Source organism: Adiantum capillus-veneris, chromosome 4, assembly GCF_014529385.1.
Source record: "Adiantum capillus-veneris isolate H3 chromosome 4, ASM1452938v2, whole genome shotgun sequence".
Taxonomy (NCBI): domain Eukaryota; kingdom Viridiplantae; phylum Streptophyta; class Polypodiopsida; order Polypodiales; family Pteridaceae; genus Adiantum; species Adiantum capillus-veneris.
The window spans coordinates 69,768,839-69,787,467 of record NC_140934.1 but is presented as its reverse complement, the minus strand read 5'-3'; the positions used below and the strand labels follow the sequence as shown (position 1 = coordinate 69,787,467).

At 45.6% G+C, this 18,629-nt stretch overlaps 1 protein-coding gene across 1 annotated transcript in view; it reads left to right on the top strand.

The window, feature by feature from the left end:
* LOC147459371 (serine carboxypeptidase-like) overlaps positions 1-18,629 on the top strand; it is a 136,584-nt gene that overhangs the window by 5,102 nt on the left and 112,853 nt on the right. The window lies entirely within an intron of this gene.

The window sequence follows — 18,629 nt, the reverse complement described above, 5'->3', positions numbered from 1 at the left end:
AAACCAAAAGCTTCAAGGTAAAGCTCTAAAAATTTGAGGAGTATCTGCTAGGTCCTCCTCCTCCATCCACTTGGCATCCAAAGCCGGATAGTTCCTGAACTTGACTAAATACCGAAGTGTCAGCATACCTTTCCTTGTGAGCCAGGACTTGTTCTGGAATTAGATTTTGAAGATCAAGTTTCGCGGCACCCACGCAACAAAGTGGGCCAACATAGGTTTCTGCACAAATTCCTCGGAGTTGTTTGTGGACTACAAGGAAGCCATGCAGCTTGGTAACAGTACCTGACCTTGAAAAGGGGAGGATGTCATGTGCACATCTAACCCTATGTGTATGTGGACAAGCTGTAACTCCTATCTCTAGGGTTTGAGACATCCTAGGAAGTGTTTTGGTACCCTTATGAGCCTGTACGTAGGACCTGCATGTCCAGACACTTTAAATGAGTTGCATACCCTGTGATTGCACATGAGCATAGCAAGTGTCTGCACCGTGTAGGCATTGGGAAGTGTTCCCATATAGTTGCATTAATACCAAGCCTAGGTAATAACTCCATATGAAGCTGTCACGATTGCGACGTATTCTTTGTCTTGGTATTGCCTTCTTGCTTGATTCTTTTGCAGATACGAAGACGCACCAGATCTGAGACCCCCGATTCTCCAAAGGATGTGTCTCTTCGCCCAAGAGTCGCACATGTTTGGCGAATAGCCATGCCTTTTCAGCGAATGGCTGCACCTTTACGTCGAAGGGTCACGACTCTACAGCAGAGAGACACGAGTATTGGCCTAGAGTCATGTCTTTTGACCTATGGTCATGTCTCTTCATCGTCTCTCTTCAATTTCTATATAAGCATTCCCTTGTAACACATTTCAATGAATGAATGAATGAATCAAACACAGAGTCTTCTAATTCTTATCTCCGAGTCAAGTTTAAGTTTCTTAAGTCTTAATCATGAGTTTAAGTACTTAATTAAAGATTAGTACCTAGAATCCTTATGTCATGTGCACATTGAACCCTATGTGCATGTGGACAAGCTACTTCAGGTCTAGGGTTCATGTCATCCTAGGAAGTGTTTTGGCACCTTTGTGAGCCTATGTGCAGGCCGTGCATGTCCAAGCACTCAGAGTAGTTGCATATCCTCTGGTTGCACACAGCATGATCATCAGCACTATAGTCAGTAGCCATCATGAGCATTTTACAGGGCACAAAACCCATTTTCCCTATTTTAGCAATTTTTCACTTATTTTTAATAAATGACTTTGTTGGGAAACTGGGTAGGGCAAATTTGCTAAGTTAAATCTAAAAGAAACGTGGCAGTCACTCAGCAGAGCAGAAGAAACCAAGAGAGCACTGGTAGAATCTGCAGCAAGCCCTCTAGATTTCTCCTCAGCAAGAACAGCGTTTTCTCATCAAGTACCGCCGCCAATGCCGCCCAAGATTCCTGTGCATTTAGCATTTGCAAATCAGCCTTCGTCGTGTTTGCAAATCGGCCTTTAGACCAGCGTTTTTGGACAGCCTGCATCAGCGTTTTCAGCAGCTTGTTCCTGCGTTTTTCAGCAGATAAGAGCAGCCAGCATTAGCGTTTTTATAGTCAGATACTTCAGCGTTTTTACAGCCAGGTGCAGTAACGTTTTCAGCCAGATTCAGCCGTGTCTCTAGGCACTAAAGACAATGTTTTTCAGCCAACCGTCGTCCTCGTCGTTGCGGTTGTCTCCGACTTAGGTCCTCATTGCATCATAGCATCAAGAACTTGCATCAGCACCTTGTATCAGATTTGTGCAATCAATAGCATACACTTCTCTCGCCATCGAGAGAGGGGCCCTTGGAGGAGGGTTTGACAACTTTTCTGGTGTCGTATTCTTCTCTCTCTATCTCTCAGTCTCAGTACCTTCATTCACAGTGTCTTCCACTTTGTTTGTGATCATTTGCGCACTCTCATTAAAGGAACGGAAGGCTCTCCCTTCCGTAAGTAAAAGGAACCCTTGAGCACAGTTCGGAGCACCCATCTTGAGCAAATTGCAACATTCACTTCCGTTGCACCTTACACCTTACAATGGTATCTGAGCAATTTTTTTTCCTCGGGACTCGAAGGTTGTGAGCCTCTCACCCTCGCCGCTACCCTCTCTCCCTTCTCTCGGACTTGTATGGGGGCAGAAGAAAGGTGGTACACACACATGTGTATGAGGTAACATGATTTTTTCTGTTTCACTTACATAAATAACAGACGTGTGTGTGTGGCGTGCCACATACTCCATGAATTTCGGGCAAACTTTTGTTAGTGCCCTTTCGTGTGCCTCTTCATCGGGTGGCATCCCTTCAGGATCGCGCTCACTCCTATTCATGTGAAAGGGCAGCACCTCTTCACCTTGTTGGCACCCTTTCGCATCTATGAGTACCTATTTACGGGTGTGGCTCTCCCATTTGCTGACGGCTGAATACCTTTGCTGACTGTTGCACATCAATGGGCACATCTCTTCGTGAAAGGGCACCATGGATCCCTTTGCAAGAGTCCTCTTACCCGGCATGCCTTGGTAGCCTCTCTCTCATGCTTCTACGCTCTCTATTGTGCTTGGCCCAATACCCATCTACATGTTGAAGTCTACGTGGCCAATCCACCAATGATGACAATTCTTCTAGCGCTGCCCCTTCAAGTTGCCTTTTCGCTGGCTGCTCTTTGCGCATGCCTTTTCATCAAGCATAGAGTTTTACGTTACAAATTTTTTACGATGAGGTTTTAATGCAGCCAACTACTTACGATTTGCCATTTACCTTGTTAAAAAAATGTTCAAACTAGTTGGACACCCTCTTCATATCATGTGAACCCATTCTTGGGCACCTTACGTTACAAAAACAAAAACAAAGAACGATGACAACCAGCAATGGCCCTCACTTATCCTTTAGCGTTGGCCCTCTGTTGCCCTTATGCACGCTGTCGGCACTGCACCTATGGCAGACGACGCGTTCAGGGTACCCATCCCTTTCCTCTCGTACGTAGACGAGATTCCAGAAGGTGTTCTATCGGAACCCCTCGGCACTCGAAATGATAAGTATTCTTGATTCTGCGACTCCAGAGCCCGAACGCGTTTCCGACTTAGTTTCAGCTCTCGGAGCACCCATCCCAGAACCTGTTCTCGAACCAAAACCTACACCTACTCGATTTCCCTTTGAGGCGTAACATACCGACTTCTCAGAATGGAGAAGGTCAATCAGATGATGACTCATTCTTAGCAAGGAGTAGATGGCAGCACTTTCCATAAGCCTCGCCTCAATCAACACCCGATTGGAACAGATGCAGATGCAAACCTCTTCTCGGAGTCATTCTACTGCTTCTCGGACTACACATGCTGCTTCTCTGCCATCTTCTTTCGACGCTTCAGTCGCCGACCATGAAGAACCACTCAAATTAACGGCTTGGAACTCAAATTTTCCCACCCAAAGCATGGTTTCCAGAGACAACTAGACACAAAGTACCTTCGTGCGAGCAGCAAAAGTCTCATCATGAATATTCTTGGAAATACTATAGTTCTAAGCAACCAACGTCTTATTGGAATTGTCCGCACCAGAAGCAACAATATGAAGCTTTCAAAGGATCATCAACGATATCAAGACGGGCTTACTTAGTGGCACATATATTCGACCCTAGTCGAGTACTCGATCGTGAATGCTGCGACGCTGGACAAGTTCCCCCTCGCAAGCCATGCCCTACATTTAAGTCTTTCTTGTCTGATGATGGTGAAGTTGAAGATTTATTGATCCTTTCCTTGTGCAAGAGGATCCTTCAGAGGTCTAAGCAGCAACAGCTTCCTTGACCTCCCCCTTCTCAATTGGAAGCCTTAATACCCACTAAAACAACTGAAGATTCAAAAGATTCCAGTTCTTGTGTGACAGCGGACAAGCACATAACCCCTTCTTTGGTTGTGAGCCAGACAGAAAAATTCGCCTCGTCACCGCCCTTGCAGAATAAAGTCTTTGTCTCTAAACAAATACCAAATGCTATGGTGAATGGTAATCCTTCAAACTTGAAGACTCAAGTCCTTGCCTTTAGCGTTGCAAAGGATAAAACAGATATAGACTCTTGCAGCACGACTACAGTCGCTTCAATTGAATCTTTGGACACAAATTGTTCTTGTGATAAACCTTTATAGATGGATATACCTCCAAACACTACTTTGTCTCAATCTACAACATCCATTCAGGAGGATTTTGCTGTTCCAGATAAACCAATGGAATACCTTGCAGATTTCCAACGAGTGGTCATCATTCAACAAAAAAGTTTACCAATAGTTTCACTTGAAGCAGATAAAGATTCAATCTTTTCTTGGACAAAGCTCGAAGTCACAAATGACTTTGACAAAGGCACTTATCAAGTTGCAGATATGATCAGTTTTCAGTTTGGCGAAGTAGTTATGGTCAATAACAGTGCCATGATGTGGGACTTAACACTTCGAGCTTTGGATGCAGAAGCAAGCAAAAATACATTTTCCTTCTCCCGGAGTTTCTTTTACTACCTTGGGGTTTATTTTAAATGGGAGGGAATGTCACAATTGTGACGTATTCTTTGTCTTGGCACTACCTTCTTGCTTGATTCTTTTGCAGATACGAAGACGCATTAGATTTGAGACCCCCGATTCTCCAAAGGATGCGTCTCTTCGCCCAAGAGTCGCACATGTTCGGCGAATAGCCATGCCTCTTCAGCGAATGGTTGCACCTTTACGTCGAAGGGTCACGACTCTACATATGTGTTAAATTTTTATAGGAATGCCATATTGCACGATGCGCATGATTCACTCACGGATGAGGACAGATGCATGAAGATCACTCTAAAAAGATAGAAAGTTTGCATTCAAGGAATCCACGATGTTTCATCATTGGAGGTCATGTTGGTCGGTTTTGCGTGTTCATTCCTTGGCATGACACAGCCACACTAAAAGCACTCACACGTTTATCCATCAAGCATTGGTATTCCCTTGTGGTTTGCCACAGTTGATGATTTTAGGTCGAAAAGTCAAGTTTAGATCGCATTTTTGACATGTACTTGTTGTTAGGTTTGATACTTTGTCACTATTTATATTTGCATCCCATCCGCAGTCATTTAGGAAGCATAGTCTTTTTTCAGTCACCCGACAAGTAACTGAAACCGGCCTGTTCAATCCAAAAAGGGCGGTAGACTTTACTTTAAACCTTGATTTAGCTTTCACCCATTATTAGTCGTCTATTTTACCTGTACTTTCAAGACACAACAAAGGGGAGAGGGATACAGGCTGCTAGATTGCACCTGTATGAGTAGACGGACACCAGATTGGCCCCTAACTTAGGCGCCCCTTTCGGTATTTCTTTATTGTTAAAAAGAGGGAATAAACGCTGAGGTTCCCTACAAGCTGCCCCGCACAAACTCGGCTGAATTTCCACTGTTCCAGCCCGATTTCGGCAGCATAACTGTACTAGAACCCTTCACGGTCAGTATTCCCCCGCATTGGCCGACTTTCCCGACGCATACGGGCACTTTGCAAAACCTGGCGAGAATCTGCAGCACGCTGAATTCTCTGTTTTCAGCCCTGAAAATGCGCCAGATCACCTGTACAGCGGTCCCCTTGCGTCCCCGAACCTCCTGGGGGTATTAGGGTCCGTTTAGGGCCAAAACCCTAAACCTGCAAAAATACACAGCAGGCTGTAATTCACTGTTTCGGGCTCCGTTTCGCGTGCCGGTCGCATCCGTAGCAAGTCCTCGAGCTCCCGCACCTGTAGGGCTACTTGCCCTTTGAATCGGACGAGATTTCTTGCGTAAAACCTCTCCGAATTCACCTGTACCTGCGGGGGGATTAGCCGCTAGCTAATCCAGTACCTGTACAAGAGGCTCTTGCCTCGGCAATCGCGCATGAACCCACACAACTGTACATTGGTCAAATGAAGAGCCCACTAGAGGGGCATAACATATTGCCAAAGGGGAGAGAGAGGGCAGTGCGTAGCGTGCAGGGCATCACTCCTGGCACCGCACTGTGCATAAGAGGGAAAGCAAGCACTCCATAGCTCTTAACCTGTGACAAAAACTGAAAATGAGGCTCTCCCACTCCTAAATTCAGCGCCACTTCTTGTTGCATGAGGCAAGTGCACCAGAATGTGCCACTTGGCACATTTACAAGCATTTTCCCGTTTCGGGGTTGCCGCCTAAAAATCTCCCAACCGGTTGCCCAGTTGACTTCACGGCAGAGTAAGAAAATGTTCCCCTTGTCATTCCGGAGGTAATGACGCCAACACATTTTCAAGTCCCAAAATAGCAGTTCCCTAAATTTTAGGAGATGCTGCCATTGTATCTTTCTAGGTCATCCGACCCTCTTTGTACACTGCGGCTACATCCAGAATTGAAATGTAGCCTCTGTAGCAAAGGATTCTACATTGGCTAGTCAATGACCCCACTTGGCTAACCATAGTCCTTGTCCAACTTTAGTGCTCTCTTGCCCTCAGGCCTGGACTCCCTCTGGACAGTTCCACACTAGCTATGCAATGCAGGGTAGTTAGATTTCCCGAGGGGTGTTTCCAAAAAGTGAAAGTAAATAGATAATAAGAAAGAAATCAACAAAAAGGATAGATAGTAGTCACACGCTGGTGACATACCCCCCTCTTGAAATCTCAAACGTCCTTGTTTGCATCTATGTCGTACATGCTTACTGTCAACACTGATGTATTCAACACCTGTCGACACATATACGACACATACATGCTCATTGTCAACCCTAGTGTATTCAACACCTCTTCGACTCATGTATTGCCTGCGTGTGAACCCTGTCCCAATGACATAGTGGTAGCTTCGCACTCTGTCATTGCTTTGAGTCACTAACTTTCCAATGACAAAATGGTAGCTGCACATTTTGCCACTGTCTTATAGTACACGTTGGATCCCGTAACACTTTCGAGCATACCCAAACCGACAGTTTAAGAATGCAGTTACACATGTACTCTTCAATAGAAGCAATCACTGAATCCTTGACAAACTGACAAGAAATACTCACTTCTATAGCACTAATCAAACTTTTGGACATTCCATAAGAGCAATTGCCAAACTGACAATCTGTACAGCTCTAACATTCATGTAAGAGGTATTTGATTTGAGCTCACTTTAAATACCATGTACATCATTTGTTTCAGAAGCCATTGTCACACTGACAATCCATTTAGCTTTGAAACTCAAGGGGTCAAGGTAGGTTGCAAATCGAAGGCTTCCAGGTAAAGTGATAACACAGTTGGTGACTCTGCAAGTTCACCTTCTTCCATCCACTTAGCATCCATTGGTGGATAGTTTCTGAACTTTACCAAGTAACGCCTAGCAACCTTGCCTTTCACTTTCCTTTCTTTGTGTGCCAAAATCTGTTCAGGGACCAAGATCTCGTCAAGTTCCTCGACTTCCGGCTGATCTTCAGCTGGCATATCTTCTGGCACATCACCCACATAGGGTATGAGAAGACTCACATGAAACGCATTGTGAATCTTCCAACTGTCAGGCAATTTCAGCCTATATGCAACATCACTGATTATGTCGCATACTTGAAAAGGCCCATAGTAACGCATGCTGAGCTTTGGAAACAGTCTTTCCTTGCCCTTCATCTTCTTTAACCTTGCCTTTTCAAAGCGTAAAAGCACCCAATCACCAAGTGAATATACCACTTCACGACGGTGACGATCAACTGCTTTCTTTTGCTTTGCCTGAGTCCTTTCTAAGGCCACTTTGACCTTCTTGTACATTTCATCCATGTCCTGAACATACTTATCTGCTTCAAATATCTTGTCCTTTGTATGCAGTATGGGAGGAACTTTCTTGCCACCTTCAACTATCTCAAAGGGTGCCTTGCCAGTTGATGAATGCACTGTATTATTGTATGCATACTCCACCAATGGCAAATACTGCTCCCACTTTCCTTTATGCTCTGACACATATCACTTCAGCAGATCTAGGACAGTAGAATTTGCCTCTTCTGACTGCCCATCTGTTTGAGGATGAAATGACGAAGAGAATTTGAGCGTGGTGCCCATATTCTCAAACAAACCTCTCCAGAACAAACTTGTCATGCGTGGATCACGGTCGCTAACAATCGACTGTGGCATGCCATGATACTTGAAAATATTGCTCATAAACAAGTGTGCCATCTGATCTGGCTTTATCTTCTTCCTGACAGGAATAAAATGAGCCTGTTTGCTGAATCTGCAAATAATGGTCCAAATACCATCGTTTCCTGTCTGCGTTCTCGGAAGATCAAAGATAAAATCCATAGCAATACTTTCCCATGGTTTATCTGGAATAGGTAGTGGTTGCAATAACCCTGGTGCCTTTTGCCTGTCAAACTTGACCTTTTGGCATATTAGGCATTCTCGCACAAAGGCATCCACATCCCTTCTCAATGTAGGCCAGTAGAAGAATGTCTCAACCGCTTTAACTGTAGCATCGATACCACGATGCCCTGCATACGGTGGGACATGACTCTCTTCCATAACTTTGCGTCGCAATGGCTTTGTGACACACAATCTGCCATGCATCATCATGAACCCATCTTTGAGAAGATAGTGTTCATGACGTTGTCCATCCATTAGTTGCTCGAAGACCCTTGCAAAATCTTCATCATTTGCATACTGTTCTCTCATATCATCAAGTTCATGATGATAAGGAATCGACACAGCTGAAATTTGTGGCTTCCTTGACAAGGCATCAGCCACAACATTCTTCTTGCCTTCCACATGCACAATCTGAAAATGGAACATGGACAAGATATTTGCCCATCGCATATGCTTCTCAGATAACTTTGTCTGTGTCAAGAAGTATCGCAAGGTCTGATGGTCTGTTTGGACAACAAAGTCTGCGCCTAGCAGGTAGTGTTTCCAACTTAAGAGCGCATGAATCACAGCCAGTAACTCTTTCTCATAGACCTGCATGGTCATCTCTGGCCCTTGCAAAATTCTGCTCTCATAGGCTACTACCCTGCCATCTTGCATTAGCACTGCACCAATGCTACTACCGCAGGCATCACACTGGACCACAAATGACTTCCTTAAGATCTGTCAACACAATGACTAGATCTGAAGTCATCTTTTCCTTTAAGAGATTAAAAGCTGAAATCTCTTTCTGTGTCCATCTAAAGGTGACTGCCTTCTTTTGAAGAGCATGTAAAGGTGAAGCAATCTCAGCGAAATTTCGGATAAACCTAGGAGCATAGTCCCAAAAAGCTTCGGACATCATGCACCGTCTTCAAATTTGGCCATGACTTGATCGCTTCAACTTTTGCAGGATCCATTCTGACACCATCCTTTGAGACAATGTGTCCCAGAAAGTGAATCTCTTCCAAAAAAAACTCACTTTTCTTTGCATTGATGAGCAACCTATGACTGCGTAGTTCTTTGAACACAATGGCCAAGTGATGCCTATGCTCCTCTTCATTCTTTGAATAGACTATCATGTCATCAAAGAACGTACCAACAAACTGCTGGTGTGGACGGAAAATTCTGTCCATCATCCTATTGAACGTAGCAGGAGCATTTGTGAGACCAAAGGGCATCACTAAAAATTCGTAAAGGCCAAACGTCGTTCTAAAAGCAGTCTTGTGCACATCCTCTGATCTAATGCGGATCTGATGGTACCCACTCTTTAGATCTATCCTGCTAAACATAGCTGCTCCTTCTAATTTGTCCATAATATCATCAATTCTAGGTATAGGGAACCTATTCTTGATGGTATTCTTGTTCAGTGCACGGTAGTCGATGCACATACGCCATGAGCCATCCTTTTTCTGCACCAACAACACTAGAGAACAGAATGGAGATGAACTGGGCTGAATCAGCCCCTTTTCTAACAACTCCTGTACTTGGCCCATTATCTCTTTCTGTTGAGCCGCACTAACCCTGTACGGAGGCTTATTTGGTGGGCTACTGCCTGGCACCAAATCTATCGCATGGTCCTCGGGTCTCTCTGGCGGTAATTGAGATGGTAATGAATCGGAGAAACAGTCACTATACTGTTGTAAAAACATTGACCTTTCTTTATCTAGCACAGATAAATTTGATTCATCACAATCTGACACTTCACGTGCAAAAACCAAGTACGCAGAAAGATGCTTTTTCATTACAGAAGTAATAGCAGAAGCTGATACAGTAGGAATAGACTCTCCTTTAAGCTTTACATCCAGAATGTGAGTCTTTCCCCTGCTCTGTACAGTGATCTTTTTGTTGTAGGCATCCAGGATTCCTTGTAGACGAAACAACCAAGGAATACCTAACAACACATCACATCCGTCCAGTGGCATGATGTAAAATTCTTCAGCATCTACATAGGATTGGATATGTAGACGCAACTTTCCAATGATGGGTGTCACAGCCTCTGTATGGCCAGGACCTGCCAAACCTGCCTCTGCTGTATACCCCATCTCTTCAGGTCTGATTCCCAACTTTGAAGCCAATTCTGGGGAAATAAAGTTGGCTTTGGCACCTGGATCAAAGAAGATAAGCACTGTTTGATTCCTAACCTTTTCCCATGCTCTGCAAAGCTCACTTGCATCTGAATTTGGCTTGTCGCCCACCATATCTGGCACTAGACCAGCCATGGGCTTCTTTCCTTTCCTGTCCTCCTTGTCTTCAGAATCAGCTGGCCTTTTCTTTGTAGGACAGTTGTAAGCAATGTGGCCAGGCTGCTCACATATAAAGCATTTGTTCTGTGTCCTGAGGACCTTCTTTTGCTCTTCTGACTTGCGAGGAAAACGTCTTTTCCATTTCTTTGCCGGTCCTTTTTCTGATTCAGCCGTAGCTTTGTCTTTCCCTGCGTTGGCTGACTCCTGAGTCCCTTTAGGAGCTTCATTGGGAACGTGCTTCTTGGCTGAATTTTTCTTGCTTGATCCTGCCTTGACGCCAGTGTTAAATTCACAATCTTCTCCCTTGAGCAAACCATTGCCAGTGTTTGCTACCTCGATGAGCTACGTCAAAGTAGTGACTTTTGTCTTCGTGCAGTATTTTCTCAATCCTTTGGGTAGGCCACAACAGTATTTTTCAATCTGTTCTGTCAATGGCACAAACCTATAGGAAGTTACTGGAAGTAGAGCTTTCCAAAACTTCCGATTGTAATCATCCAGATTTCTGCAAGTGGCAGCATTTAGCTGGTGCCATTCTGTCATGACATCTGCTTCAAAGTCATCAGATAACCATGCTGCTGCAAAAATCTGCTTGAAGTAAATCCATGTGGACGGAGCTTGCCCTTGAAGCAATAAAGTTGTCCACCATTGTCCCACATTCCCTGTCAAGAAAGTGGCTGCCTTGCGGACCTTTGAAGCCTCTGTAAAGTTTCCCCCTGCATAGGCCTTGTCAAACTGTTGGAGGAATGAAAGAGCCTTCTTCCTGTCATCAAACCCTGTAAAGGTCGTGAAAGACACACCTTTGCCACCTTCTTTGTACGGAGTTGGCCTCTCCAGCGGCGTTAAATTGTCATATGGAAGTGACTGAAACATGGGAACACTATTAGGGTTCATCTGTGTTCCTTGGCCGCTATTAACTTGACCTGGAAATGCCATATTTGGCTGCTGATTTGTAATTCCAGCCATACCAAAATTTGCTTGTGGCATCCCGAATTGGCCCTGAGTGCTCTGAAACCCTGGTTGCATACCCATGACACTGTACATGGGGTTAGGCATCATCGTTTGAGCACCCCCAAACACTGTTCCTGGCGTGTAAAACTGATTTCCAGGTGCATGACCAGCCATGCTTTGGAATACGGATCCACCTCCAAAATAGCCAGGGTGTACTGAAGGTGGTGGGAAGACCTGTTGCATAGCCTGTAAGTTGCTTCCCTGCCCATTAGAACCAGCTATAGGCTGCTGAAAGGTGGCGGGCTGAATTGGTACAGCTTGAAAAACTGGCATCTCAGCCACCTGTTCTTGCACCTTAGGCATACGTTGTGGAGACTGCATGTTCTCCGTCAAGTGTACAGGTGTTTCCATTGACTGTGCGATATGAATCACCTGTGCTCGAGCCTTAACAGGCTTTTGAATATGATCCAGTGACCCAACTTGCTGAGACGGAACAGGAGGTTGCAGAAAGGCTAAAAACCTCGGATTCTGCATTACTTGTGTAAACATAGCCACAGCAGTAACCAACTGGGTCCTGAATATATCATCATCAGTCTGTGGTGGTCTTAAGGACTCACCCACTTCATGTGTCTGTTGACCCTGTGAAGAGGAAACCTCTTCAGTCACATCATCTGGTCTGTCAGCCATAATTGCAATTCCCTGTGTCTGGTCTATGATCCCCTGTGTCTTCAAGCCGAAAACTGCCCAAGGCTCACTTCTATGGGAAAAAGTGATTTAATCCCGTCGATGGAACCATGAAACCGGCCTGTTCAATCCAAAAAGGGCGGTAGACTTTACTTTAAACCTTGATTTAGCTTTCACCCATTATTAGTCGTCTATTTTACCTGTACTTTCAAGACACATCAAAGGGGAGAGGGATACAGGCTGCTAGATTGCACCTGTATGAGTAGACGGACACCAGATTGGCCCCTAACTTAGGCGCCCCTTTCGGTATTTCTTTATTGTTAAAAAGAGGGAATAAACGCTGAGGTTCCCTACAAGCTGCCCCGCACAAACTCGGCTGAATTTCCACTGTTCGAGCCCGATTTCGGCAGCATAACTGTACTAGAACCCTTCACGGTCAGTATTCCCACGCATTGACTGACTTTCCCGACGCATACGGGCACTTTGCAAAACCTGGCGAGAATCTGCAGCACGCTGAATTCTCTGTTTTCAGCCCTGAAAATGCGCCAGATCACCTGTATAGCGGTCCCCTTGCGTCCCCGAACCTCCTGGGGGTATTAGGGTCCGTTTAGGGCCAAAACCCTAAACCTGCAAAAATACACAGCAGGCTATAATTCACTGTTTCGGGCTCCGTTTCGCGTGCCGGTCGCATCCGTAGCAAGTCCTCGAGCTCCCGCACCTGTAGGGCTACTTGCCCTTTGAATCGGACGAGATTTCTGGCGTGAAACCTCTCTGAATTCACATGTACCTGCGGGGGGATTAGCCGCTAGCTAATCCAGTACCTGTACAAGAGGCTCTTGCCTCGGCAATCGCGCATGAACCCACACAACTGTACATTGGTCAAATGAAGAGCCCACTAGAGGGGCATAACATACTGCCAAAGGGGAGAGAGAGGGCAGTGTGTAGCGTGCAGGGCATCACTCCTGGCACCGCACTGTGCATAAGAGGGAAAGCAAGCACTCCATAGCTCTTAACCTGTGACAAAAACTGAAAATGAGGCTCTCCCACTCCTAAATTCAGCGCCACTTCTTGTTGCATGAGGCAAGTGCATCAGAATGTGCCACTTGGCACATTTACAAGCATTTTCCCGTTTCGGGGTTGCCGCCTAAAAATCTCCCAACCGGTTGCCCAGTTGACTTCACGGCAGAGTAAGAAAATGTTCCCCTTGTCATTCCGGAGGTAATGACGCCAACACATTTTCAAGTCCCAAAATAGCAGTTCCCTAAATTTTAGGAGATGCTGCCATTGTATCTTTCTAGGTCATCCGACCCTCTTTGTACATTGCGGCCACATCCAGAACTGAAATGTAGCCTCTGTAGCAAAGGATTCTACATTGGCTAGTCAATGACCCCACTTGGCTAACCATAGTCCTTGTCCAACCTTAGTGCTCTCTTGCCCTCAGGCCTGGACTCCCTCTGGACAGTTCCACACTAGCTATGCAATGCAGGGCAGTTAGATTTCCCGAGGGGTGTTTCCAAAAAGTGAAAGTAAATAGATAATAAGAAAGAAATCAACAAAAAGGATAGATAGTAGTCACACGTTGGTGACAGTAACAAATGTGTCTATGTCATTGTGTTTGAAGTGGTTTTAGGGAGATCTCATTATTCTGCGACGCTTTCGACGTGGTCCAAAGAAGCAAGCCTTGCAGACCTTCTTGAAGTTCAAGTATCGCGAGACCCACGCAGCAGAGTGGGCCGGCGAAGAGTTCTTCGCAGACTCTCGAGAGTTGTTGGCGGACTATACGAAAGCCATACAGCTTGGTACCAGTACCTCACCTTGAAAAGGGGGGGATGCCATGTGCACGTCCAACCCTATGTGCATGTGGACAAACTGTACCTACTTCTAGGGTTTAGTTAGTCTAGGAAGTTGTCTGGCACCTTTGTGAGCCTGTACGCAGGACGTGCATGTCCAGGCACTTAGAGTAACTGCATATCCTCTGATTGCACAACCCATTAGTATTAGCATCAATACCTAGCACCAAGCATAAGCATTTTTCGCCGCATGTGACCATTTTCGGAACTACGCGTGAACCACCTCTTATAGGCATTTTAATAAAATAGGTGACTCTTCAATTTCCCAAATTGTGGGGTTTTATTGGAGGTTGCCCAACCAGTCATTAGCACCTATAAATGCAACCCTTGGGTTTCCAGAGTCAGGCAGAGGAGCAGTGAAGGTGCCTCTCAGCACCAGTATTACCAAGCACCTGGTTTACCAGCAGCACCAGCATTTTTGCATCAGCATCAACGTTTTTGCTTCAGCCTCAACCGTTCCGCAACAGTACTTCAGCGGACAGCCGACAGCCCTTTGGCGTTTTTGCATCGGCGTTTTCAGCAGCATCAGCGTTTTTGCTTCAGCCTCAGCCGTTCCGCAGCAGTACCTCAGCTGACAGCCATAGCCTCGCCGCGGCCGCATTCCCCGCTGCAGGCATACCAGCGTTTTTCAGTTTTCAGCCACTGTCGTCATCGATGATAGCACATCAGTCCTTAGCCTCGCCACATTCGCAGTGTTCCATCAGTATCCATAGCGATTTCATATTTCAGCCCATTAACGTCGTAGCCTCAGCCTCGACAGCAAGTATCGTTGTCCTCGTCGTCGTCACCATCGTCGTCAAGCATCTCAACATTCAGAACCATTGTACCAGACTTTGTGCAATCTATAGCAAATACCTCTCTATTGCTAGAGAGGGGGGCCCTTGGAGGGGGGTTTGGAACCCCATCTGGTCTCTCTCTCTCTCTCTCTCTCTCTCTCTCTCACACGCACACACAACACTTTCTCACAGTTTTCCATTCTCTCTTGTTTTGGTCCATTGCACAATCTCTCATTAAGGGGGGCTCTCTCTTCCCTTCAGTAAAAGGAACCTTGAGGCACACATTGATCACTCATCCTGAGCATATACCATCATTCACTTCTGCTGCACATCTCACACACACACACACACACACACATAGAAGACTAACACCAAATGGGGTCTCAAACCCCCCTTTAAGGGCCTCCCTCTCTATCGCTAGAGGTATTTGCTTTAGATTGCACAAATCGTGATATAATGGTCCTAGATGTTGATGGAATCTTGTTGTAGGTGGTTGGATCTGCAAGGCTAAGGGCTGAAAATGCAAAATGCTAGGGATGCTGAATGAGATCTGCAACTGCAACGAGGCTATGGGCTGATCTGCTATCGCCGATGATGGCAATGGGCTGAAAACTGAAAAACTTTGGCTCATCTAATGGCTGAATCTGAACTCGCTGGGACTATGGCTAAAATCTGCAACTTCTGAAAAACGCTGGGACTAAAAACTGATGGCAATGCGTTCTACTACTCATGACTGAAAACGCTGATGCAAAATGCCAAGGAGCTGATGGTACTGTACTGGTACTAATGTCACAAGGCGGGCACCACGTGCCAATAGAAAAGAGAAGACTGAACAGACTTTTAACACTTCATTAACAATTGAACTGAGAGAGAGAGAGAGAGAGAGAGAGAGAGAGAGAGAGAGAGAGAGAGAGAGAGAGAGAGAGAGAGAGAGAGACGACATGCGACACAGAGTGGCGGAATTCCACCCTAGAGAGTATTGGCCCGAAACCTTGGCGTCCCTTTCGGCATTTCTTTAAATTACATCAACCCAGTACAAGCTGGTACTCCAGACTCTGCACCTTCTCCAGGAAGCATGCCAGAGAATGAGCCCTAACCTCATATTTAAAGGCCCTTGGCCTGAAAAGCAATTATAGTGAAAAGCCTTCAAAATTAAAAGCATCCGGTCCAAAAGCAAAGCCAAAAAGCTGCCAGTGTAATTTACGAAAATCCGTACAACCTGCCACGTCATCAGCCAGCGCAAAACGCGGAATTCCGTACAACTTGCCACGTCATCCTACCAGTGCAATTTTTGGAAATCTGCCACGTCATCAGTTTTTGCGTGTGTGCGGGTCCTGCTTTATTTTAATCCTTTATGTCACTTGGGGCCCCATCGGACGGGGTCCCCATAAGTTGGGAGGACTTCTTCTGTTACTTGTTCTTCTTAGGGTTTAGGCCCCTCGTCTTGCATCTGTAAGTTGGCTCCATTCTTTAGGCTTTGATACGTCAGCAGTTTGTTACATCTCCCCTTCTTGAAAGAGAGTAATCGTCCGCGATTACAACATATCTGCAAAACAACTCAAGTTAGCTCAAAAATTTCCGAGGGTCATTCCAAGGGACATTCCGAGGGACAATCAGTTTGCTCTTTTTATTAAGGAGTTAGCTTCTCCTTTCTGCTCTTTTGATCAAGGAGTTAGCTTCTCCTTTCGGCTGTTTTGATCAAGGAGTTAGCTTCTCCTTTCTACTCTTTTGATCAAGGAGTTAGCTTCTCCTGTCGTCCAGATCGGAACTCTTGATATTTCGGCGTAGTAAAATTAGCCATCACACCGAGACCGTAGTGATCTTCCACGGGTGTCTTGATGCACTAAAAAATTACATACCCAGGCATACTCATCCAATTAGGAATATTCAGTAATTGGCACATCACAATGCAACACAAATGCTCACATATGCATGTTACAAGACATAGAAACATAAAGTTGCCGATGAACACTCCTCCGGCATAACCTAATAAGGTCCGGGCCGGGAGATATTAACGACTCCCTCATCACTCCTCCCGCATAACCTAAAAAGGTCCGGGCTGGGAGATATAGAGGCCTTTTACAACCAAACGCCCCCCAGACCGCAGCCTGCGTTGTTTGGAGGTGCTAAGAGTAACCACTGCTCACACTTCTTAATACTCCTCCGCATAACCATCCAGGTCCGGGCCAAGAGTCACAACAACAATTATTTTACAAGCATACAACCAGGCATCGGCTTGCGTCGTTCGGAGGTTTTCAAACATACAACGAAACGCTCCCCAGGCATCGGCCTGCGTCGTTCCGAGGTTCAAACCAAAACAATATTTCTCCCTTCTCCGCCCGGGAGTAAAATCACCAATCATTGAAACCAGTATCAAACCAGAGTCAAACAATTCAAATCGGCATCAAAACAGGTTCAAAATAGATACTATCCATTTCAAACAAATACCAAACAGGATCACCAAGCAAGTTCAAACAGAACTCAAACTTAAAAAGCAATCTTGACATTAGTCGACTGACTTTCCATCCTGAAACCTGCATAAAAGATTAGGGTTAGGTTCCTTCCATAAGGTCGTAGACAACCACAGCATGGTCCATCAGCTCTTGGACAAACAGTGTTCGTCTGGCGGCGATGGTAGTCCCAAGACATAACAATCTCACTGAACCTCCAAGGTCATCTGCTCGTGAAGAGACATCTACTGGGAGATGTCGAGACACTTCAAGTTATAATCTGCTAGGGTTTCCATGGCAAGCATTTTAGGATACCCACTCTGCCAGAAATCGCACTCCGAAGGAAGATGTCAGAAACCATATAACTTCGGGCAATTTTTTTTTCTTGAAAGCGTGCCAAGTACTTGGAGAATGCTGCTTGGTAGCTATCAACATCTGCATGGCACTGCCTCTGAGAAAAACAGCAGCTCGAAACAAATCTTGGATCCTTCTCTTGCAAGTGATCTTTATGGCTTATGCCCTATAATACATGAGCGGTGAAGACGGGAGCGCGCCCGATGCGCGATGAAGTAAGGGTGGGAGTGGCTACTAAGTCCGGTTTGGAGGGCGAAGATACCTCAAATAAAATTCCAATAGCTTTGTCTCCTCTTTTGTAGGACCGGTATGCTTTCAGAAAAGCACACGCCTGATGCTCTGATACCATTGTCACAAGGCGGGCACCACGCGCCAATAGAAAAGAGCAGACTGAATAGACTTTTAGCACTTCATTAACAATTGAACTGAGAGAGAGAGAGAGAGAGAGAGAGAGAGAGAGAGAGAGAGAGAGAGAGAGAGAGAGAGAGAGAGAGAGAGAGAGAGAGAGAGAGAGAGAGAGATGACACGCGACACGGAGTGGCGGAATTCCACCCTAGAGAGTATTGGCTCCAAACCTTGGGGTCCCTTTTGGTATTTCTTTATATTACATCAACCCAGTACAAGCCGGTACTCCAGACTCTGCACCTTCTCCATGAAGCATGCCAGAGAATGAGCCCTAACCTCATATTTTAAGGCCCTTGGCCTAAAAAGAAATTACAGTGAAAAGCCTTCAAACTCAAAAGCATCTGGTTCAAAAGCAAAGCCAAAAAGCTACCAACGTAATTTATGGAAATCCGTACAGCCTGCCACGTCATCAACCAGCGCAAAACGCGGAATTCCGTACAGCTTGCCACGTCATCCTGTCAGCGCATGTCACGTGACACATCCAACCCTGTGTCAGTGGACAAGCTACAACATGACCAGGGTTCAGTTTAGTCAAGTCAGTCTAGAATAGGAAGTGATCTGGC